The sequence below is a fragment of the Antechinus flavipes genome, chromosome 5, assembly GCF_016432865.1.
Source record: "Antechinus flavipes isolate AdamAnt ecotype Samford, QLD, Australia chromosome 5, AdamAnt_v2, whole genome shotgun sequence".
Classification (NCBI taxonomy): domain Eukaryota; kingdom Metazoa; phylum Chordata; class Mammalia; order Dasyuromorphia; family Dasyuridae; genus Antechinus; species Antechinus flavipes.
The window spans coordinates 268,852,182-268,878,794 of record NC_067402.1 but is presented as its reverse complement, the minus strand read 5'-3'; the positions used below and the strand labels follow the sequence as shown (position 1 = coordinate 268,878,794).

The window sequence follows — 26,613 nt, the reverse complement described above, 5'->3', positions numbered from 1 at the left end:
ATGGAGATGACTATATTTCCCTCCTCACCTTCCAGTATTATTGTGAGAAAAGTACTCTGAAAATCTTACAGAGAAGCAGCTAAGACAGAAACAGAACATCCTGGGGCAAGTATAGGCAGCAAGGTGATATCACAGTATTATATGCACTGAACATGGAGTTAGGAAGAACTGAATTCAAATTTACCCTCAGACAAGTACTGACTATGTTCCTGGCTTAATCACTATCTGCCTTAGTTTTCCCAACTGTAAAATGGGAATAATAATGATGATGATAATGTTGATTAAATGTGTTAACATATGTAAAGCACTTTCAAATCTACTGGCTATTATTGCATAAGGCAATGGGTAGCAAAGTGGATAGAGTGTGGTGTGACCCCAAGGGATATCTCCACATCTCAATTTTCTCATCTTTAATATGGGTGTTAATATTGTTGTGAGGATAAAATGAAATCTTAATTGTAATGTGTTGTGACAACTTTAAAGCTTTTTTATAAAGCTAGCTCTCTCCCTTTCTTGGAAGCAGCTCCTTCTGAGCATAAGGACAGGTCTCTTTCCTTTGCCACTAATTTCTCCTTACCATACCACTTAAATTAATATATCTCAGGTAAGTTGCTCACCTATCTCCAAAGATAATGCATAGGTGTGGAAAGCTCTGTTCCCTCCTTAGCCTTATGTGCAGAGCTGAATTCCCTTTGTCTAAATCCTCAAAAATAATTGTGTTGATATTGTTACCTGTGGTTCACCCTCCAAAGAGCAGTCCCTTTTAATGAATAACAAAAGAGAAAAAAAAGTTCAACAAAACTAATCAGATATTCCCTCCAAAATCTGATACTTTTTACAGCATTCCATACCCAGAGGGTCCCCCTTCGTTAGTGAAAAAACGAGGTGATCTTGTTTCTCACTAGGTAATCCAACAGTAAATACTGTTAGAATGATTTCTGTAGAGGGCACCACCATGCCAGTCACACAGGGTTCATAATCTGAACTAATCAATCAACAAATATTTAGTAAGCATCTATTTGTGTTAGGCACCGTGCTAGATGCTGGGGATGCAAGTAAATGGAATAAAATAATTCCAATTAATCAAGGAACTTACATTCTAATGGAAGAGACAAAGACATACACACATATGATAGAACTTGTATTTTTATGCTAGAGGAGCATCAGCTTGGCAGGTGTGCAGGATTGACTGGAGAGAGAGAAGAAGAAGAAGCAGAAGAAGAAGAAGAAGGATAAGGAGAAGGAGAAGGAGAAGGAGAAGGAGAAGGAGAAGGAGAAGAAGGAGAAGGAGAAGGAGAAGGAGAGAGGGAGAGAGAGGGAGAGGGAGGGAGAGGAAGCGGGGAAGGGGGAAGGGAAGGGGGGTTGGAGCCAAGGAGCCTTATGAAAAGGCTCCTCCCATCATCCTGGCAAGCAGTGACAAGGAACTGGACTAAGGTGATGGCTGTGAAAGAGCAGGGCATGGATGCAAGAGATGTGGAAATAGAACTAGTATACACATATTTTCTATGAATGGGAAAAAGTATGTTATGTATCATATATAATATACTGTATATAACAAACTAATATACAATCTAACAATTATAATACTATTCAACAATACATACAATTATAATATAATATGATATATTGTATATAATAGATAATATATGTGTTACACATATATAATGTAATACATAGTATACACATATATGCTATAGCTAAAAAAGTAATTATATATGATATATAATATACTGTACATGACATAATACATAGTATAACAATTATATTATACAATACCTACATTATAATAATATAATATGATATATAGATATAGATAATAGATTGTATCTATTATACATATATAATGCAATACATTATATATGTATATAATTATATATGCCTACATAAGTACATGTATAATATATGTATATAAAATTATATATATATTATATTATCATGTATACACCATACAACATATGGATTATAATATAAATATGTGCAATATTCTATTTACAATTAATATATATGTATATGTATATGGGAAGAAGGAAAGGATGGGAGGAAAGAATAAGTATTTATATAGTGCTAAGCCCTTTGATAAATACACATCTATTTGATATATACACATATGTTAATGATTATGACTCACAGATATGGATACGTACATACATGTTTTATATATACAATTGTATATTTACATGGCTCTGTGATGCTGGGAAATGTGACTACTGATTGCTTCAGACACTGTGTAACGATCCTTATTTAACCTCAGTCCCTCTGCTGTAAAACAGACCCTATCTCATAGGGTTGGTGGGAAGATCAAACGAGATACGTGTAAAGTACTTAGCATAGTGCTGGTATATAGCACTGAACAAATATTTCTTCCCTTTTTTATCTAGTGAGTATTTATCCTTTGGCCTCTGAACATGAAGATATGATTATAAAGGTAGATTTAAGACAAAAGACCCCTAGAAAAAGAAATAGACTTGCTTAAGTCAGAGGAAAAGAGGCAGAGACCCCCAATTCTGTCTTTGCTCTTTGCATTTTGAATTCCACATAGATATCGTATTGTTATAAGCAGGTCTTCAGTGAAGGATTATGATAGACCCAGGAAAATAATCATTTCACATCTCCGGAATGCTGGGCAATCCACAGAGGATGCTAGGGAAAGGGAGTATCCAATCAGCAGCAGTCCTCCTAGGGCTGTTTTGCCTGTACATGTTGCCATGGAAACAAGAATGCAGAGTCAATGTATTGACTCTAGAATTCTCCCTCAAGCGAAAGGGTTACTGCTCAGAAGACTAAGTAGATTATGACCACTGGTTCTTATAACTTCAGGTAACAAATGGATTCTATGGGAGTTTGACTAAATCCTTCTGGCTGACTTTTCCCAGGTCTCCAAACAGTTCATCAAAATTTGCTCTGTGAAATGAAAATATCCTTAGAATTGGATCTTCATCCTACCCTGGGGTCTGAGGGATTTGAAAGGGCCACAGTCCCTGGCAAGTGGCTAAATCACCTCTATATCAGTTTGCCTTATTTAATTAAGCATTGTTTATTTAAGTTGGACTGTTTTTTTCCTTTGAGATTATACTGTGAGATGGTTTTAGCTCCTTTCCTCTATTTCTATATATGTTGTTTTTATTTTTATTTCTAACATGCTTCTGGGCTCTTTATCAATTTATTCAGTCAATTTATTTGTTAGCAGTCTTTCTACCATGAGTTTAGACTTTAGGGGAAGCTAGATGGTGCAATGAATAGAGCACTGGCCCTGGAGTCAGGAGTTCAAATCCAGCCTCAGACATTTATTTTATTTAACTCTTATTATTGTATGACCCAATTGCCTTGCCAAAAAAAAAAAAAAAGGAAGAAAGAAAGGAGAGACAGAGCGGCAGAGGCAGAGAGAGAGAGAGAGATGGAGGGAGAGACAGACAGACAGAGAGACAGAGGGAAGGAGAGAGAGAGACAAAGGGAGAGAGGGAGAGAGAGACACAGGGAGAAAAAGAGACACAGAGAGAAAGAGAGAGAGAGAGAGAGAGAGAGAGAGAGAGATTATCTATGATTTTATTAATATAAAGAGTTCCCAATAGGGAAATTTTCATCCTAATGCAGAAGAATACGCTATAGTTTCTTAGGAGACACTGAGTTCTTAGGGATCTCACCTAAACAATCAATATGTGGTTGAGGCCATATTTGAACACAAGACTTCCTGATGCTAAAGCTGCCTTTCTAGCTATTCTGCCTCTATCCTATTTCTAATAAAACATATCAAATTTACAATATTCTAGTAGAAAAAAGTTCTTATCTTTTCCCCATCTTTCTTCCCCACCCTTCCAACCTATCCATCTTTTCTTAAAAGAAAAAATCCAGCATTCTCAGAGTATTATTTTGGGGGAAAAACACTCATACATTCTTGATAGGACTCAGGGATGGAATCAGAACTTTTGTGCCCGAAGGCAGACTCAGTTGGAGTGAGATATCTTGGATTTCAAGACACAAAGCCTCATTCTTGGGGACAAGATTGCATAGTAATGAGATATAGATCCCAGAATGATCCCAAGATAGGACTAGCAGACAGCTCCAAGTCTGTCCTAAGGAGATGCAGTCGGTCTGGGAAATGGCCTGCAAGAATATTACACAACTGATGACCTATCTCCTACCCCCATTCTTTCCAAAGAACTTAAGGTCCCAGGTGGAGTGTGTGGCAACAGAGAAAGCCAGTGAACCATTTGGCATGGTAAATAGAGTTTAGGATTTGACATCAGGAAGACCTGAGTTCAAATGTAGCCTATGTGATTTTGCGCAAGTCACTTTATCTTTGTCTTGGTTTCTCCACTATAAAATGGAGCTAATAACAGCACCTACTCTGAAGGGTAGATAATTGTAAAGTGGTTAGCACAGTTCCAGGCATGATATTATTTATTATGCTTTATTAATACTTACTCCCTTCCCCTTCTTGTTGGGGTACTGTCGTCAAAAAAAGATTCTGAAAAGGACCTATTAGTACAAAAATAAATGCTCTGTTTGTAAAAAAATTTTTAAAAAAAGGGAAAAATCTCTTATGTCCAAAAGTTCCCAAATCAATGAATCACAGCATATTAATGTGATAGAATATCCGGGTTGCATTAAAAACAGAAATATGAATAAAAATACCTAACGGTGATCTATAATTAGCCAATAATTTACCCGATTTTCATTGAATCTCACAACAACCTTCTGAAATGAATATTGTAGATAATTTTCTTTTGTGCAGTCATTTCAGTAATATCTGACCCCTTGTGGCCCCATTGTGACCTTGTGGGCAAGGTGCTGGAGTGGTTTGTTATTTCCTTCTCCAGCTTATTTTAAAAATGAGAAAACAAAGGCAAAGAGTGACTTGTTCAAGGTCACATAGCTAAGCAGTATCTGGGGCTGGATTTGAACTCAGGAGGATGAAGTCTCCCCATTGCAGACCCTGTACTCTTTGCTATAGTGCCATCCAGTGGTCATTGTAGGCATCACTATCTTTATATTAAAGGCTTAAGAAATTGAGTTTAAGGGTCTTCTATGAAATTTAGTAATTGCATGAGCCAATTAATGTCTTCCCATGAAACTTTCTAAGACTATAATAGATCGCAGACTGTCTTGGTAGAGATTTTTCCTCACCAGGGAGTCCCTAGCCCAGAGGTTCTCAAACTTATTGGTCTCAGGACTCCTTTATAGTCTTAAAAATCATTGAGGATGCCCAAGAACTTTTGTTTAAATGGATTATAACTACCAGCAATTAAATATTGGAAAACAAAATGGATATGTTTTTAAAATATCCCTTAAAATGATAATAAACCCATATGTTAAGCTTAATAATGGCTTGCATTCACAAAGCTCGTATGATGTGCTAGACACCGTAATAAGTGCTTTATCATTCTCTTCAGATCTTCACAACTCTAGGAGGTCGCTGTTATTGTCCCCATTTTTACAGGCAAGGAAACTGAGGCAATCAGAATTTAATTAATTGATCTCCCCAAGGTCACCCAGTCTAGTAAATGTCTATGTAGACTGGAAATTGGGTTTTGCCTTGGCGCTCTACTGTGCCATCTAACACATTTTTAAAAAGAAAAAGAAGTGCAGCTAGATGGCACAATGGATAGAGCACCAGCCCTGAAGACAGGAAGACCTGAGTTCAAATTTGATCTCAGACACTTAATACTTCCTAGCTATGTCACTTAACCTCAATTGCCTCAGGGGGGAAAAAAGAGAGAAAAAGAACTATTTTTCAAAACAGAAAGAAATTAACAAAAAGAAAGACATTGTTTTTACATATTTCTGCAAATTTAATTTGTGATTTTGTAGGAGACAAATTATTCTATCTGCTTCTGTGTTCAATCTGTTGCAATACAGTTTTAATGGAAATATGTAAAGAAAATTGAGTTTTATGGAAGAAGTATTTTAATAGGCAAATAACATCTCAGTATTGTTATGAAAATAGTTTTGAGCTTCCATACTTCACTTTAAGAATAATTGTCTTCTATCAATCTCCATAGGTCTGGGCAAAAATAATCCATGTTTCTATTGTGTTTTGTTTTTCTAAAGACAGAGATGTTAACAGATCTTATTTCTTCCAAAATTTCAAACCTTAAGAAAAAACATTCAAGTGAAGATGGTGGAGTTTGGCTCAAGCAAACTTCATTAAGTTTCCATCCAGTGTTTAAAAACCCTGGAGCTCTGAGTAAGGAAATAGATGGAATTAGCATATATTATATATATGTATATATAAATAAATGCTCTTGTAACTTTCCCTTCAGGAAGGCAAGTCTGATTTCAAATCCAGTAATGCAAGGGCTAAAGTCCTATCTGTGAAACCTGTGGATAGATTGTTTAGCCTCAATGTTTCAGTTAATTAGTCAATCAACAAACATTTATTAAACAGTGACTATGTGCTGGGGTCTGAAACACAAAACCAAAAATGTCCATCTGGTCTGTGTGCAAGACAGCTGCTGTGATCTGCATTAATGAAGGGAGCTTCCTTACTGGGAGGTTCCTTTTATTGATGAAATCATGGGTCTATTTACAAAAGTTATTATCCTTAGAAAGGAAGCAACAAACTGGGAAAAATCTTTACAGTTAAAGGTTCTGATAAAGGCCTCATTTCCAAAATATATAGAGAACTGACCCTAATTTATAAGAAATCAAGCCATTCTCCAATTGATAAATAGTCAAAGGATATGAACAGACAATTTTCAGATGATGAAATTGAAACTATTACCACTCACATGAAAGAGTGTTCCAAATCACTATTGATCAGAGAAATGCAAATTAAGACAACTCTGAGATACCACTACACACCTGTCAGATTGGCTAAGATGACAGGAAAAAATAATGATGAATGTTGGAGGGGATGCGGGAAAACTGGGACACTGATGCATTGTTGGCGGAGTTGTGAACGAATCCAGCCATTCTGGAGAGCAATCTGGAATTATGCCCAAAAAGTTATCAAACTGTACATACCCTTTAATCCAGCAGTGTTTCTATTGGGCTTATATCCCAAAGAGATACTAAAGAAGGGAAAGGGACCTTTATGTGCCAAAATGTTTGTGGCAGCCCTGTTTGTAGTGGCTAGAAACTGGAAAATGAATGGATGCCCATCAATTAGAGAATGGCTGGGTAAACTGTGGTATATGAATGTTATGGAATATTATTGTTCTGTAAGAAATGACCAGCAGGATGAATACAGAGAGGCTTGGAGAGACCTACATGGACTGATGCTAAGTGAGATGAGCAGAACCAGGAGATCATTATACACTTCGACAACGATATTGTATGAGGATGTATTCTGATGGAAGTGGATTTCTATGACAAAGAGACCTAACTGAGTTTCAATGGATAAATGATGGACAGAAGCAGCTACACCCAAAGAAAGAATACTGGGAAATGAATATGAACTATTTGCATTTTTGATTTTCTTCCCGAGTTATTTTTACCTTCTGAATCCAATTCTCCCTGTGCAACAAGAGAACTGTTCGATTCTGCAAACATATATTGTATCGAGGATATACTGCAACATATCTAACATATATAGGACTGCTTGCCATCTAGGGGAGGGGGTGGAGGGAGGGAGGGGGAAAAATCGAAACATAAGTGAGTGCAAGGGATAATGTTGTAAATATTACCATGGCATGGACTCTGTCAATATAAAGTTGTTATTAAATAAAATAAAATTTAAAAAAAAGTTATTATCCTAAGAAAGAACCGTAAGAGAAAATCTAATTTATATGTTGAGTGTGGGAAAATCACTTAACCTCTTAATTCTCCCCTGATAGGTTTTTAGGCCTATAAATTGAAAAAAAAAAGTCACCAATCTACATTAGTAAGAATTTCCTCACTATTTCCTTAATACTAATGAAATGTAGATCCAGACCCAGCCAAATAAGCAAACAAATAAAAATATGATTTCTCTAGAGATGGTCACAAACATTTCCAACCAGTTTACAAGTGGAAGTTCAGTTTGGAGCATGTTTCAAAAATCACTTGAGTTGTTTGTGAAAATTCATGAAGCAGAATCAATAAATGTGCCTGGGGAAAATGGGCATTCAATCTGTTTGCAGGTTTGTGGAAGCAGGAGCTAACTCCAAATGGGAAGATGAGACAGCCAGGAGGACCAGTTACCTTGCAGCCTCCAGGCTGGTGGAGGGCAGGTGGGACCCTGCCTTCAGAATCCCTAGTTAGAGGTCCTTCCTGGCCCCCCTCCAGGAGCTAGTGTCTCTCCCCTGCCCCTCAATTATTTTGTATATATTTTGCATACACACATAGGGTAATGAAGTGAATGTAAAAATACGCACACACATGTATATGTGTGCATATGCATGTAAATATATTTATAGTCACCCTACTCACATGTACATATAAACACACATGCATGTGCAGGGTAACTACATGGCTTCAGTGGATATAACCACGTGTCCAGTGTCAGAAAGATTTGTCTTCCTGAATTCAATTCAGCCTGAGAGACTTACTAGCTCTGTGATCTTGGGCAAGTCACTCAATTCTGTTTGCCTTAGTTTGCTTGACTGTAAAATGAAGATATTATTGCTTTTAGAATCAAATGAAATTATTTGTAAAAAAAAAAAAAAAGCTTAGCACAATACCTAGCACATCATAGATTTTATATATATAGTAGACTATTATATATATGCATATGTATTACATATGTGTGTATATATGTATTATATATGTATACACACATACATATATATAATTCCCTTTTTCCTTTCTTTTTCCTTCTTTGTGCATATGTGAGTGTGTGTGTGTTTTGTTATTGTAGGGCTTTTTTTGTCCTCACACCTGTGATTCCATCTGGTCAGTGAACAGTAAGGAGACTTCTCCCTTTCTCTCCATGCAGTCCAGTACATATATTTATAGTCACCCTACACACGTGTACATATAAACACTTAGTTTTTGAAGGTCATTTTCAAATTCAGATCTTCTGTTACAGTGCTCTACCCAGACTGCCTGTCCTAGTACGCTAGGGATAGGAATAAAGATTCAACCTGTGATTTCATTTTTCTATGGAACTCCTCCTCCCATGCAGATTGGTACTCTGCGACAATTTACAATGCTAAGAGTTTTTTTTTTTTTTTTTAATAGCAAAATCACAGACTACTGAGGTAGAATTTGAACCTAGGTCTTGGCTTAATGGAAAATTATCTCTCTACTCACTAAAGTGTCCTGTCTCTCAGCACATGCTCAAGAAATATTAGTGGACTTGAACACCATCTTTAGAAGCCAGTGGAGAGAGCCCACTATGATGGTATTCTCTTATTTATTTGTGGTAAACTTCTTGTTCTTTTAGGCATTATTTTTTTTTAAAGGAAGATCCAATTCATTTTGTATATTGAATCTGACTACAAATGGATGAGCCCCAGATTGACTCAACCAAGTTTCTCCTGTACAGATTAAACTTTAATTGATATTTTCAGAAGCCACCATTTTGATTTGGAAATTATTTCTGATCATTTTGGTTCTATCCTTCTTCTAACGAATCTGTTTCCATCATTTTTTTAAATCAAGGCAATCTACAAAACAATAAATTGAGCCACAGTTTATGTTGCTTGCCAGCTTCTGAGGTATCAAAGCTCAAGCAGAAAATTTAGGAATTGGTTTTTGAGAATCAAACAGCCCTTTTCTTCTCATATTAACAAATGTTTTTCAAAGAATGTTCATTTAGAGACCATAAATCAAAGAATCATTTGATTTATAATCAAGGGTGATGGATTTAGAACTAGGGGAAACCTTAGTGGTCCCCCAGTCTAACCTCTTCATTTTATAGATGAGAAAATGATCCCGATTCAGACAATGAGTGTCTGAAGCATGTTCTGAACCTTTGTCTTTCTGACTCATATTCATCAATTATAGTCACTACATCAAGGATCCTTAGCTTTTTTGTGGTGTCATGTACCCTTTTGACAGTCTGATGAAGTATTTTCAAAATAAAATTTTATGATATATAAAATAAAATTTATAGGATTACAAGTATAAAAAAACTAAGTTTAAATAAGAATGTAAATGTAATTTAAAATTAAGATCCTTACTTTAAATTTCCAAATAAAATATAAATTTAAATGTAAATTAAAACTTTATATGTAATTTAAAATTTAAATGTATTTTAAAATTTAGATTAAATAAATTTTAATTTGAAATTTGGATTTAAAAGTTAAATAACAAAATTTTAAATTCAGATAAAATTTAAATTTAATTTAGTTTTATATAAAATTTTAGTTAAATTTAAATTTAATTTAATTTTAGATTAAAACAAAATTTAAATTCAGATTGAAATTCAATTTTAAATTAAAGTATAAATATAAAATTTAAACATGTAATTTAATTTTAAATTAAAATTTAAACATTTAAATTTACTTTTAGATTAAAACTTAGTCGTTAAAATGTACTTTAAAATTAGCATTTAAACACAAATTTAATTTCAAATTAAAATTTGAACATTTAATTTTAAAAGAAAATGCAAACATCAAAGTTTTATTTTAAATAAAAATGCAAACATCTACATTTCATTTTAAGCTAAAATTTAAAATATTTAAATTAAATTGTAAACATCTACATTTAATTTTAAATTAAAATGTAAACATCTACATTTATTTATTTACTTTTTGCTGAGGCAATTGGGATTAAGTGACTTGCCCAGGGTCACACAGCTAGGAAGCAGTAAGTGTCTGAGACCACATTTGAACTCAGGTCCTCCTGACTTCAGAGATGGTATCTACCGCGCCATCTAGCTGCCCCATCTACGTTTAACTTTAAGATAAAATTTAAAACTAAATTGAAACATTTATTAAAATGAACATTTTAATTTTAAACCCCAGATTCAGAACTCTTACATAGCTAGACCCTATGGATCTAGAATAGAATTCCCTTTCAGCCACTTTGGCAAGTGGGCAGCCATTCTCTGCTTAAATACCTCCTGTGATGAGGATCTCACTACTCTCTTAGGTGGCCCATTCTACCTGTGGAAGGCTGTCATCATCATCCTCATCCACAGGAGTCGGAAACAATCCTGATTTCTCTCCATCACCCTTTTCTAGCTATCCACATGTTCAGGTTCTTTGTCTTACCTTGCCCTCTCCCCTCCTTTTGCAGGAAGCCATTTTCAATGGACAATGAGAACATCTGGTTCGTCTCCCAGCTAGTCTGCCCCGTGGTGCTGCGCAGCAAGATAATGGGAGAGGATGTGAGACTCTGCAGGTGTAGCAGTCATTCCATTCCTCACGTGACTGACCTGGAGTTTGATTTTCTCATAAACAGCCAGATAACTTGGCCAGAGCAAATCACAGTTATCTGTGTGTACGACCCTGCCGTGATGGAGGATGGTTCATTGCGGGATATCGAAGAGTTATATGGCCGCAGGAACAGAACAAGAAACATGCCTTGCATACAGGTGAGTGATAGGTATCACTTAGGAGATCAGGGTGCTGGAGATGGATGCTTGGAAGCTCAAGAGTTAAAAGGGGGCCTTAGAGTGCAATTCTCTCTCTTTTTCTCTTTCTATCTCTCCTCTCTTTCCTCTCTCTCTCTCCTCTCTCTCTCTCCCCTGGGTGACATAGCTAGGAAGTATTAAGTGTCTGAGGGCAGATTTGAACTCAGGTCCTCTTGACTTGAGGGCTGATGCTCTCTCCACTGAGCCACCTAGCTGCCCTGCAAGGCTCTTATTTTACAGATAAGAGACACAATAGCGCTCTAGATCTGGAGCAAAAAATCTGGGTTCAAATCCCCATCTCAGACACTAGCTATGTCATCTTGGACATTCATCTTCTTGGAGATTGCGTTTATTCATCCTCTCTACCAGTTCCAAAATCTATGCTATATTAGCAACGAGATTACAGCACATTATCCCCAGGATAATACACTATGACCAAGGAGGATTTATACCAGGAATGCAAGGCTGGTTCAATATTAGGAAAACTATTAGCATAATTGACTTTTATCAATAACCAAACTAATAAAAATCGTATGATTATCCCAAAATCTATGATATTATGGATTAAGTCACAGAGATGCCTAAGATCACACAGAGAACAAGCATTTGTTAAGCACCTACTCTGTGCCAGCACTGTGCTAAGTACTTTACAATTCTTACTTCATTTGATTCTCAAAACTCTGGGTGTGAGGTGCTATTATTATTCTCATTTTACGGAAGTAAAAGCTGAGGCAGATAAGTTAAGGGTCTTTCACTATGTTAACTTGTCTCTTGCTAAAATCACTGAAATAGCAAGTCTTAAAAATTTTTTTTGATTAATAACCTCTTGCATTTATGACACCTAAATTTTCCCTTGCATCCTTTCCCATTCCTGCCCCTCCCAGAGAACCATTCCATAAAAACAAGGATTTGCAGAAGACTGTTGTTTCCCATGCTTTCAGTTTCCTTCTGTCTCCAACACACTTGTCACACAGCTGTGAAACTGATATTCCTAAAGCCCAGAGTTCACCACAACAATTAAAAAAAACCTTCATCTTAGGTTAAATACAGTCCTCTGTATAGTTTTTGAAACCATTTTCAATGTAGTGCCATCCTATTTTTCCAAGCTTATGTCTGTCTTTAAAAAAATTATGATTCATCAAAAATCAATATTTAGAAACATTTCAATAGATAAATCCTCCAGTCTTATTTCAAATTCTTCTCTTTCACTTGTACATATTTGCACACAGAATCAATGCAAAGTACATTCTACATACTGGCTAAACTTGGACCTGTCCTGTTTCCAAATTGAACTGATTCGACCCTTCTTAGGCTATCTGGTGACCCCCTACTCAATGGGATTCATCATAACCATGCTGAACGCAGTTGGGATACTTCATCGGCACAGCCTGCTGAAGTTCAGAATTCGCAAATTCATGGAGGTCCATCAGCTTCAGCCTCCTACTTAACTGAGATTACAGGGGTAAATCATACCCTGCCATAAAATAATTTTAAAACAATAAAAATATAAGTACAACATATGGAAGTGTGTGAAATGTTACTGCAATTTGCACAGAGAACAGAATATAAGCACACTAAATTTATTTATTTGTTTTATAGGCTATGTTGATAAATTCATTTCGAGACATCTAAACTATGAAAGTAAGAAAAATAAAATAGAGATGAATATTGAGGAGAATATTATTCTCAATTTTTATGCTACAAATTTGATGAATAAGTAGAAATGTTAGAAACCTACTTAGAAAAATGCAAAAAATTGTAAACAGATCCATAAAAAAGTGGCACACAACCCCGCTAGAACATTTTACCAAACTTTCAAAGAACAAATAAACTTTTTATTGTTCAGAATGTCCTAGAACATAGAAAAGGATACAGTATTATTCCATTTATTTTATGAAGAAAATGTGGATTTAACTCTTAAACTTGGCAAAGAGCATAAAAATTATAGGGCTATGTTCCTTGCAAGCACAAACATAAAAATACTATATAAAATCTTAGTAAATGAAATATAACAATATATGGAAATGATTTTCCACCATGATTGGTAAAGTTTCAGGGAATAAACATTTATTCATTCATTCGTTCATTCATCCATCCATTTATTTTAAAACAAAAGTGTCTAATCCCTATAAAAGCACTATGTATAAATAGTCCATAATATTTTTTAATCCATAATATTAACAGAAGAATAAAAGGTACCATGTAATTATTTTAATAAAAGTAATGGAATTGTCATTTTAAAAGGTGATTAATCAGCAGCCTAGAGATTATGAAGAAAATATGTAAAATGAAAGTATTTTCCTACATCTTTCTGTGCAAGAAAGCAATGCTTTGAAATGAGTATTGGCTCTATGTGCCAATAAGTAGTGGGTTCTGATGAGGTCAGGATAGCAACTTGAAATAAACATGACAAATTCACAATGGCCATTCTCTTTGCCAAAAGGGTTATTTATTTAAAAGAAGAGGTTACAGACAAAATAAAGAGGTAAAATAGACACCAGGAACGGTAAATATGAAATAGATTTGGGAGAGCTTATAGTTAGCAAGGAAAGAGGTTTATACAAATTAACAATGGGAAAGACAAGTTTCCCAGTGGAACTCACAATTAACTGGGGAGAAAGGAAATACTCCATGAAATGTTCATATGACTGACTGGCAGGCTAAATCATTAGGAGAGTTTAGCATCCTAAAAGAATCACTTAGCCATAAGGAGGAGGGAAAACACCATGAGACATGGGGCAAGGAGAAAGTCACCATGAGGTAGAATGCCCAACCAGGCTAATCCAAAAAGATTCAGCAAAGATGGTGTGAGCCATAGACAGATTTATTTAACTACATATAACCTTGAGGTTTCACATAACTTTTTGATTGGCTACATTAAGGTGGGGTAACACTAGACCTCCCCAAGGGTGGGACCGTAAGGTTGAACTGATCCCCAGTAGTGCCCTTCCCTGCTTGCCTCAGGGAGCAATTTTATCAGTATTTCAGTCACCTCACCCAGTGACCCAGGTTCTAGCCCATGAGTTGCCCCTACACTTTTAGTCTGAGATGAGGAGACCCAATCTTAGATGTGTAAATATATATATCACCACCTAATCTCCTTGTCTGTATATGGCTATAGCTATTTATCTAGTTAGAGTTAGATAGCTCTAAGTAGATACAGATACAGATATTGATATGATTTTTTTTTTTTGCTATTTCTTTTCTAATCTGGGTATCATTTAAAAGTGCTACGACTTCTGATTTCCATATGCCTGGACAATTGATGTTTGCTTTAGTATTCTTTAAAAAAAAATTGGGGGCAGCTAGGTGGCACAGTGGATAGAGCACTAGCCCATCTGAGTTCAAATATGTCCTCAGACACTTAACACTTCCTAGCTGTGTGACCCTGGGCAAGTCACTTAACCCCAATTGCCTCAGCCAAAAAAATTTTTTTTTTACTATATTGTAGTCCAAATATTTTGATTTTCATATGCTTGGACAATTGACATGTGTTTTGGTATTCCTTTAAAAATTTTTTTTACTGCATTTTAGTCCAAATATAGAATTTGTTTTTTTAAAAATATCTATTTAATCTAACTTTTATTTCCTTTTTGAAATCAATTCTACGTTCTGAGGTATAAATACTCTATTCACTTTTCCTGCTAGGAAATGATTTCCATAGCAAAGTGAAGTGAGAGCACTGATTAGAAAGTTCTGAGTTAAAATACAGTCTCAGACAGTTCCTAGCTATGTGACTTCAGGCAAATCACTTAGCTTCGATTTGCTTCAGTGGTTAAAAGGGGATAATTATAGCACTTATATGTCAGAGTTGTTGTAAGGATAAATTAGATATATGTCCAGACTGGCACATAGTAGGTGCGATAGAAATGCTAGCTATTATTATTATTGTTCAGTGTTGTTGATATTTAGTCATTTCAGTAGTGTCCAACTCTTTATGAATCCATTTGAGATTTTCTTGGCAAAAATACTGGAATAATTTGCCATTTCTTTCTCTAGCTCATTTAACAGATAAGGAAACTAGATTAAGTGATTTGGCCAGGATCATATAGATAGTAAATGTCTGCGGCAAGATTTAACTTCTTCCTAACTTCTGATCAAGTCTGGTACTCTACCGACTGTGCCACCTAGCTACCCGGTGTTACTGTGAGTTAATTCTGCCTTATCCATCTAGCCTTTCTTTTTACTAATTCTTGTCAAGTTGATCCATAACTCTGATAGTGGAAATCTATTTAGATTTGATCTGGAGATATCTCCCAGCACAATTGTATTATTATCTATTTCTTTTTGCATTCCTATCGGTTTATCCCTTTTATGTATGGGATGTTCTGTTAGGTATAAACAATCATTGTTAGGTTTTCATAAGAGGTTGTTGAAAGAGCACTTAATCTATTTACGATGAAATCCAATTTAATACTGTAATAGTGCTTTTGCTGTAACCAGCAATTTTCTCGCCTGGAGCAAGAAATTTAGAAACATGCCTGGAGCAGACATCATGTAGTAAGCCATCAAATTAACTCTTTGAGATAAATACTATTGGAGAGGGGAAAGGGGGAAGAGGGATTAAGGGACACAAAGTCCCTGAACTCTGCACAAGGAGAAAGCGGATATTTTGATAGGGAAGTTGGAAGCAGGGCAGACTGAAGAAGAAGAAAAAAGAGAAGGCAAATCACTTAATTTCTTTCTCAGTTTCTTCAATTGTAAAATGGGGAGAATAATAGCACTTTACCCCTCCTTTTCCGGGGTTGTTGTAAGGATAAAATAAGAGATTTGTAAAGTGCTTAGCACAATTCTTAGCATATAATAGGTGCTATATAAATACCACCTACTATTTTTGTTGTTGTTATTGATCAGTTCTGCCTTATCTGTCAATTTTTCATTTTAATTTCAATTAATTACCCTTGTTAATTAGATGCTAAATTTAGTTGGCTCTATACTACTGGCGGAGAATATTACAACCAGCATCCTCTATATTTCAGCACTTTGAAGTAAAGCTAGTTATAGATCTGGGTAATAGTTTCTCTAGTTTTATTGACTTTCATTAATCAATTTTACACTTTCCCCTAACTTTTAGTCTCTTTATCTCTCGATAGATACAATCTTGGATTTAGAGTTGGGAAAATCTGAGTTTCAATCCCACTCATACTGATGAGCTCCATTTACTTTATTATATTTACTATACTGCTTGAATATATAAAGACTTATTGCCTGTGTTTTTAATATGTTGGCATTTCTTGTCTTGTGTAGAGTCGCCTGGATCCCTTCCGGTTGCTCAAGTACAATATCAGCCGTGCTGATGAATTCACTGATCATGTTGGTTCCCTCTTGGTCTATCGACACAATGTTGCCCCAGGCATGTTCTTGGTATGTGTTCTTTGTAGCCTTTGTCTTAAATTTATATAATTTACTTGGATAGCAATGTAGCTGAGCATCATAGGAGCACTTTCTTTTTGAGTATTTGAATTCTATGTTAATATTCTGTAGGGCGTGTAGATGTATTGAGGGCAGCTATGTAGCAGAGTGGATAAATGCCAGTTCTAGAGTCAGGAAAACTTGAGTTCAAGTCTACCTCCAGATACTTACCAGCTGTGGAACCCTGGGCGAGGTACTTTATCTTGTTTGTCTCAATTTCCTCATCTATAAAATGAGTTGTATAAGGAAATAGTGAACCACTAAGCATCTTTGCCAAGAAAACCCCATATGGGGTTCCAAAGAGTTGGATACAATTGAAACAATTGGACACCAAGAATAACAAAGATGGGTTTTAAGCTGTAATTATGTCCATCTTTGTATAGTGGTTGTCTATGGTACAATCAGTGATGTACAGGTAAGAATTTAACAACTACCTATTGCAGGGGGCAGGGATTATTGCATGTCATACTTTTAAGGTGAATCTACAGTAATATTTTCTCCATTGCTCTTAAGTCTAGATCTCAACAATAAATCGAGCCCTGATTTGTAGCATTTTCTTATTTCTGAATATAAATACTCATAATGAAAATTTAATAACTGGCTTTCTGTGAACAGCTCAAGAAGACTCCAGTATACCTCTAGTTTATATCACAACATGTTATAATATAATCCATACAATAAAATTCAGATCAATCAATGATCTGAAGAGAAAGAAAATACATACTTTCTAATACATAGTTTAAGATTGACATCTTTTATTACCTCATTGCTGTTAACTCCCAGGTGTAGATATTCAGCCTGATCCTTTCCCCCCGGAGTTTTAGTCACATATCACCAATATCTTATTAGACATCCCAAAATGAATGATCCATAGGCATCACAAATTCATCATTTTTACAGGTAAACTCATTGTCTCTTCCTACTATCTTTTCCTTACTTTCTTCTTCCAATCTCTCCCATTCTCATCAAAGGAACCACCATTTTGCCATTATTTCAAATTCATAATCTTGGCATTATCCTGCTCTCATTTTTCTCTCCATACATACTTCTGATGAGTAGTCATATCTTTCCATTTCTACTTTTGCAATATCTCTCACACCCAGCCCTTCTTTCCATATTCAGAGCTACCATCTGAGCTCCATTCCTTCTCCTCTAAATTGTTGCAATATTCTCACTGCAGTCCATCCTTCACTCTGCTGCCATTGTGATTTTCCTTAAGTACAAATCTGTATGTACCATTATTTTATTCAACTAACTCTGGTTGTTTGGAAGTTGGCTTCCCTTTGTCCCTCTTGTTGGGCTACTTACTGTTATGAGTTTCTCATCATGTGCTCACTTGACCCATCTTGTTTTTTCTTATATATTTCTTTGATGACATTCTTTACTCGTTTCTTCTTTTACAATTGCTTACTTGTCAAGTATTGTGGCCTACTTTTACTCATCAATCACTCATTTAAGTATTTATTACCTGAAATAGGCTATATACACATACAATCATTTTAGATAAATTTACACATTAGTCATATTATGAAAGAAAGATAAGAAGAAAAAGGAAAAACCATGAGAAAGGGGGGAAAAGTTGAAAATACTATGCTTTGATTTGCATTCAAACTCCATAATGCTATCTTTTCATGTAGATGGCATTTTCCATTCCCAGTCTATTGGAATTGTCCTGGATGATTGCATTACTGAGAAGAGCTGTCTTTCATAGTTGATCATCACACAATGTTTTCTTGGTTCTGCTCACTTCACTCAGTCAGCATCAATTCATATAAGTCTTTCTAGGCTTTTCTGAAATCTCATCATTTCTTATAGAACAATAATATTCCACTAAATTAATATACCATAACTTATTTATCCATTCTCCAATTGATGGGCATCTCCTCAACTTCCAGTTTTTTGCCACCACAAAAAGAACTCTTACAAACATTTTTGTCCATGTGAATCCTTTCACTCTTTTATAATCTCTTTGGGATACAGAACAATGGGATACAGTAACAAGGCTGAATTAAAGGGTACACACAGTTTTAGACCCCTTTGGGCATAGTTCTAAATTTTTGCTGAAAAAGAAATTTAAGCTAAAAATGTTAATTATTATTTAATTAAATCAATGAGCTTTGATATTATTCTCCTACCAATCTATGAATTCAGCAGGGAATCTATAACTTGTCTAAATTTTGCAGCTAAACCAAAGTTCTGGATAATAGTTCCTCTAGTTTTACTGACTTACATCTATCCCTAATTTTTAATCTCTTTATGTCTTTTAGTTTGAAGTATACCTTTTGTAAGCCCAAAGGACTATCAAACTGTGCATACCCTTTGATACAGCTGTGTTTCTACTGGGCCTATATCCTAAAGAAATCACAAAACAGGGAAAAGGACCCATATGTGTGTAGCAGCCCTTTTTGTAGTGTCAAGAAACTGGGAACTGAGTGGATGCCCATCAGTTGGAGAATGACTAAATAAGTTATGGTATATGAATGTTATAGAATATTATTGTTCTGTAAGAAATATCTGCAGGGTGATTTCAGAGAGGCCTGGAGAAAGGATCCTTATTAATTCTCTCGCTACAATCCAATAATCAAAATAACTTAGATTAAATTTAGTGCCAATAGCCTATGTGGCTGTCTGTCCACTGGGTGACACTGTTGATTTACTTGAAATGAGCAGGCTTCCCTAGGCTCAATTAGCTGTGTCCCTAAAAGGCAAGAAAATTGCAGGACGACCTTCTTTGGGGATCAGGGAGCAGCTCAGTCTTCCTTTGCCAAGAATCGAGTCCACTCTTTTTTCATTTTCCAAGTGAAAACACAACCTCTGTCCTACAGAACTATGGAACCATTTGTGCTCAAAGAACCTCAGTACAGGTTTACTGGGAGCAAAGCAGAGACCTGAGGCGTTATTATTCAGATAATTTAAAGGGAGAAGGAGAAAAAGGGACCTTAGAGATAAAACACTGTTTTAACATTTGAGGAAACTGAAGTCCAGAGAGAAGAAGTCACAGGTTGGATCACAGGTTTTAGAACAGGTTTAGAAATCCTTAAATACAGAATAAATGAGGAGCCCGAGGTTCAGAGAGGTGCCTCAGAGCTTCTTTCAGCTAAATTCTTTGCTTTTTCTTCAATAATTTTTTATTTCTCCAATTACCTGTAAAGATAGCTTTCAACATTCATTTTTGTAAGATTTTGAGTTCCAATTTTTTTCTCCCTTCCTTCCTTACCTTCCCACTCCCTCCCCAAGACAGCAAGCAATCTGATATACGTTATACCTGTACAACCATTTAAATCATACTTCTATAGTTTGCCATTTTAATAGTATTTTATTTTTCCAGTTATATATAAAGATAGTTTTCATTCATTTTTGTAAAATTCTGAATTCTGAATTTTTTTTCTCCTATCTTCCCTTCCTTTCTCTCTCCCAAGACAGCAAGCAATCTGAAATAGATTATATACATACAATCATTTAAAACATATTTCCATAATTTGCCTTTTTAAAAATAGTATTTTATTTTTCCAGTTATATGTAAGGATAGGATTCATTCATTTTTGTAAGATTTTGAGTCCCAATTTTCTCCCACTTTTCCTTACCTCCCCCTTCTTCAAGGCAGCAATCAGATAAAAGTCATACATGTACAATTATTTAAAACATATTTTCATACTTTGCCTTTTTAAAAAACAATATTTTATTTTTTCAGTTATATGTAAAGATAGTTTTCATTCATTTTTGTAAGATTTTGAGTCCCAAATTTTTTCTCTCCCTTCCTTACCTCCGCTTCCCCAAGACAGCAAGCAATCTGGTACAGATTATATATGTACAATCATTTTAAACATAATTGTTCCATAGTTTGTCTTTTTTTCTAAATCATTCAGTTAAAGCAAACCATTTCATTGGTTTAAGGAATTAACTCTCAGATGAGGAAACTATCTCCCATCCTGCTTTGCCATTCAGAGTCTTAAGCTTCCTAGGACACAGAGAGGGTAAAAGATTTTGGATAGTCAGGCAGTTGGTGTCAAGGGGTGGTCTGCTAGATCCAATTGGTTCTGGAGGGGAAAGTGAGGCTGGTGACTTTGCACAGTTTTCTCTTACTTCAATCCAATTCATTTGCATGTCACAGCATCACCTCCCAGAAATCATGGTTCTCTTTGTGAAGGAAAGACAAAAACAACTCGGGGGTGGGGGTGAGAGGGAGGACTTGAAATCAGGTCTTTCCAACACTTCCCAAAAGTATTCCCTACCACCAGGCTTACTCTAAAAGGTAAAAGAAATGAGCTTTTCCCTCATCTGTCCCCCTGACTACTCTGGCTTCCTTCAAGTCCCAGCTCAAATCTTACCTTCTCTAAGAAGCCTTTCCTGTTGTCCCTTTATACCAATATCCACCCCCTGGTGATGATCTACAGTTTGTCCTGAGTATATATTGTCCATACATAGTAATTTTATTACATATATTACCTTATATCAACTCAGAAGTAGCTGTTACAGGCATGTCTCTACCATTAGATTGTGAACTTTTGGAGAACAGGATTTTACCAATTTTTTTGTATCCCTAGCACTTAGTGCTGTGTCTGGAACACAATAGGTGCTTAATAAATTCTTGTGGACTTGATTGACTTTATGTGACAAAGTTATTACACTTTTCTCAGATCAATTAATTTTTTGAAAGCCTACAGCTTTTAAAAAAGATATCAATACATTTAGTTGTATGTATGTTCTATACATATGTAACTGTAATTAATATATTTGAATATATTAAAAACTTCACAAAATGGTGGTCTAATTCTGCCTCTGACACTTAGGAGTATATGAGTATAATCAAGATATTTAATGTCTCTCAGTCTCTGTTTCTTCATCTAAGAAATGGAGTTAATCATGCCTGTAATAGCTACTTCTGAGTTGATATGAGGTAATATATGTAATAAAAATCTCCCTCTCTGGCTTTTGCTTTAATTGAATAATTTAGGAAAAAAAAAGACAAACTATGGAAATATGTTTGAACTGAAGAGATAAGAAATGGAGTTAATCATGCCTGTAATAGCTACTTCTGAGTTGATATGAGGCAATAATATATAAATTTTCAAACCCTACAGTATTATGTGCTACCTATTATTATGGAGTAAATACCTTGTCTAGTCTGGGGAGATTCCTGATTGGTTCTAATTTGGGGAATGACCTTTCCCAGCTGCCCAGAATCAGTTTTCTCTACTGCTTCCGTGAAATAGCAGGGTCTGAAAAAATTGTGATAGCCTAAGATGTTTTGATTTATTGCATTAGGAGAACAGGTTTCTATGGGGAGAATGAAACTGAGGCAATTATTGGGACTGTTTAGGTTTAACTCGCCCACTTTCAATTGCATTTTCCAGATGGCTCTGGCTCCAAATTGCATTTAAGGTGTATTGAATGATGTTGGCTAATGAATTTTAAAACCTCAGCACAATGTAGTCATACTCCTCTGGGAGTGGAAGAAAAACTGAATTCATACCCAGTTCCCATTTGTAGCAATTGCATGTAGCAATGCTAAGCTAGTGAATTGCTATGAGTATCAATGTCTCCATTCATAAAATAGGGGTAATGAGAGTGCTTATGCCATTACCTTAGTCAGTCTACCAGCATTTATTAAGCACTGCTTTAAGCCCTGGGGATACAAAGAAAAGGAAAAAAACCACACCAAAACCCCAGACCTTACCTTCAAGAAGTTTACAAACTAATGGAAGAGAGGGAACAATATATAAATAACTATATATGAACAAGATATATACAGAAGAGATGGATATTGTGAAGAAAGTGCTATAGATATGAGAATTATTAGCAAAAGGAATTAAGGGGCTCATTTATTCCCCTTCCTATTACAGATCAATTGCATTTGCATCTACTTGCCAAAGTAAATAAAAAGCATCTACCACCATCTCCTCGTGTTTTCCACTTTACACTGTATGCTTTTTCATGTTTCATCTTATATGGTCTGGGAGGCAGGCAGGTATTATCCACATTCTATAGCTGAGGAAACTGAGACTCAACAAGGCAATCTATCAGAAACTTACTAAAAAAAAATTTAATGGTATTTTATTTTTTCAAATACATGCAAAGATAGTTTTCAATATTCACCTTCACAAAAGCTTTTGTTTCAAATTTTTCTTTTTCCTCCTTCCTTTCCCCTCCCCAAGACAACAAACAATTTGATATAGGTTAAATGGTGCAGTTTTTCTAAGCATACTTCCATATTTGTCATGCTGAGCAAAATAAAAAAATTAGATCAAAAGGGGAAAAAATGAGAAAGAAAAAAACAAGCAAACAACAATGACAAAAAAGATGAAAATAAACGCTTTGATCCACACCAGTTTTCATAGTTCTCTATCTGGATGTGGATGGCGTTTTCCATCACAAGTCTATTGGAATTGCCTTGAACCATTTCATTGTAACAAAAATTTATTAAGCACCAACTATATGCAAGTCACTGTGCAAGGTGCTGAGGATACAGAACACCGTAGGGGAAAAAATGTCCCTGTCTTCAAGAAGCTTACAAAGTCTACTCCCTGGGTTAATTGACTTGCCCCAGGTGTGTGTGTATGTGTGTGTGTGTGGGGGGGGGGAGGGAGTGGAGGGGAGTTCAGTGGGATTTAAATATGGATTCCTCATTACAAATTCAGCACACTACCCACTACAACTCTGGTTGCCTCTCACAGGGACTAGGATGCCCAAATAGGAATACTATGAAGAAATCCATTTATAATTAGTGGGTTAAATTTAGTTGCCTATTTTTAATATATACTGGGTATGTATCAAAATAACTTTGGTCTCTTTAAATAAGTTGCTGCGCCTAGGGGGAGGAGTGGTGATGATGGAGAGTCTTTTGATGGAAGCTAATAGTAACAGACCCCAGTGACAACATATAAAGTCAGAGGAGAGAGAAAAGGGCAAAAAGAAGAAAGATTATTAAAGGCTGATATAGGGGAGATTTGTTTCCTGAAAGCCAAGTGAATTCCATACTCTGTGGCTGTTAGTAACAACTGGCAGTAAAGTCAGGCACTTATCTGATCTGTAAACATTGGGACTTGGCTTAAACAAACTCAAAATAGGCCTGAGATGAGAAGAATCAAAAAGAACAGTTTAAATTAAGAAAAGAACATACTTTTTAGGCAGCTCGGGGCAAAGGAGATAGACAGACTTGGAGTCAGGAAACCCTGAATTCAAATCCCACCTCAGATATTTACTTGCTGTGTGAATCTATTTAAGTTGCTTAATTTCTGTCTATCTCAGTTTGCCCATCTTTAAAATGGGGATAATAATGGCACCTATCCAAAAGTTGTTTTGTGTGATCTTGAATAAATCACTCTGAGGCTTTCTAAGCCTCTTCAACTCCTTTTTAACTACTAAATCAGAGAAGTCAGTCAGTAGAAGGATTTCCCATGTTAAGTTTTTCCCCAAGTTAACAAAATCACAGGTCTTTGACAATTCATTTAGATTTATTGTTTTTACTTATATTTGGATCCTGTGATTTTATTGGTGTAAGGAAACTTCTACTAAATCAGATTAGTTTCTGCTCTGAAATATATAGTCTAAGTTTCTGCTCTGAAATAAAAAGTCTAAATGCAGCTTATAAAAGGTAATGGTGTCAAATTCAAATTGAAATGAGGCTGCTAAACCATACACAAGGCTCCCAAAAGCCCCATGTTAATTCACATTAACCTTAGTTATACTTTATCTTATTTTTATTTTCCTCATTAAATATTTCCCAATTCTATATATACATATACATATGTGAGTATATACATATACACATACATATAATTTAAAATTATAGGGTAGAGCCAAGATGGTGGAGAAAAGAAGGCAACTCAGCTGAGCTTTCCATAAAACCCTTTCAAACACCTTTAAATAATGCCATAAAACAATTCCTGGAGCAGTAAAAGCCACAAAAAGATGGAGTGAAATAATTTTCTATCCAAAGACAACTTAGAAGGTTGGTAAGAAAGGTATGTTGCTCCTGCAAGAGAATGGAGCCTAGTCCAGTGTAGGCTCCACCAGCATGAACTGGACCCCAGCATATCAGGAGCAGGCCTTGGGAACTAATGAATCAGCAGCCCCGCAGTGGCTTCCAGGGCTTCCAGTCAGCCCACAAACTGCAAGGAGGTTGAATAACTGGTCAGAAAGAGATGACAGGGGTTTCTCTACTCGGATCTGGATTGCGGTTCTAGTGGCAGTCTTAGCCAAGAAGGAGCTTATGGCCACAATAGGATAGGGACCCTCATCTCAGTTTCAAGGTGGAAAAGAGTGGTTGTGTCACTCACAGACCAGATCATAGGCCAGGAGAAAAGTGAACACCTCTTCTTAGATCATACCACCTGGGAAGAATTGAAGGTTTACAAGTCCCTGAAAAAAAGTTGCATAGCCCTCACACTGCCCAGGCTTGGGACACTGGAAGCAGAACCCTACTTTAACAAAGAGTTAAAAGTCAAGAGATGAGCTAGGAAAATAAGCAACAGCTGTAAGAAATGACCAACAGGATGATTTCAGAAAGGCTTGGAGAGACTTACATGAACTGAAGTGAAATGAGCAGGACCAGGAGATCATTATATATTTCAACAACAATACTATATGATGATCAGTTCTGATGGATCTGGCCATCTTCAACAATGAGATGAACCAAATCAGTTCCAATAGAGCAGTAATGAACTGAATGAACCAGCTACACCCAGCAAAAGATCTCTAGGAGATGACTATGAACCACTAGATAGAATTCCCAATCCCTCTATTTTTGCATTTTTGATTTCCTTCATAGGCTAATTGTACACTATTTCAAAGTCCAATTCTTTTTGTACAGCAAAATAACTGTATGGACATGTATACTAATATTGTATTTAATTTATACTTTAACATATTTAACATGTATTGGTCAACCTGCCATCTGGGGGAGAGGGTGGAGGGAAGGAGGAGAAAATTGGAACAAAAAGTTTGGCAATTGTCAATGCTGTAAAATTACCCTTGCATATAACTTGTAAATAAAAAGCTATTTAAAAAAAAGAAGATATTCCAAAAATGCAAATATATATATAAAAAGCAACAGAAAAAAATTCTGCCTATAGTGTTACTATGGTGATAAGGAAGATCAGGACACACCCAGAAGGAGAAAACAAAGTCAAGTTGCCAACATCCAAGCCTCCAAGAAAAATATGGATTGGTCTTGGGCCATGGAAGAGCTCAAAAAGAATTTTGAAATTCAAGTGTGAGAGGTAGAAGAAAAATTGGAAAGAGAAATGAGAGTGATGAAAGAAAATAATGAAAAATCAATCAACAGCTTGGTGAAGGAGACCCACAAAATACAGAAGAAAATAAGACCTCAAAAACAGTCTAAGCCAGGTGGTAAAGGAAGTAGAAAAAGCCAATGAAGAGAAGGATGCTAAAAAAGCAGAGTTGGTCCAATGGAAAAGGAGGTACAAAAACTTACTGAAAAAAATAATTCTTTTAAAATTAGAATTGAGCAAATGGAAGTTAATGACTTTATGTGTGTGATGACCGCATTAGCACCCTAGATACCTTAAAATCAGCCAGAGTCAGGATAAGCAAAAGTCCTTACTCTTTATTTTTGGTCTTTAGAGGTAGGATTGAATTGGATGGAAACAGAATCTCTGAGACCTTCCTTCTTTGTCTCCTGCCCAGAGTGACCCTGGCTAGTCTTACTCCACCCCTAGTCCCTCCTACAATTCTCTGTATACACCAATTATCAAACCAGCACAGGCTAGTGGGAAGGGCCATTTTCCAAATATATGCTT

General features: G+C 35.7%; 1 long non-coding RNA gene across 1 annotated transcript in view; it reads left to right on the top strand.

The window, feature by feature from the left end:
* The first annotated feature begins 16,691 nt into the window (after nucleotides 1-16,691).
* LOC127564368 (uncharacterized) overlaps nucleotides 16,692-26,613 on the top strand; it is a 42,846-nt gene continuing 32,924 nt past the window's right edge. The window contains exon 1 of the long non-coding RNA XR_007954245.1: nucleotides 16,692-16,804. This is a non-coding gene — a long non-coding RNA (uncharacterized LOC127564368). The remainder of the gene's footprint in view (nucleotides 16,805-26,613) is intronic.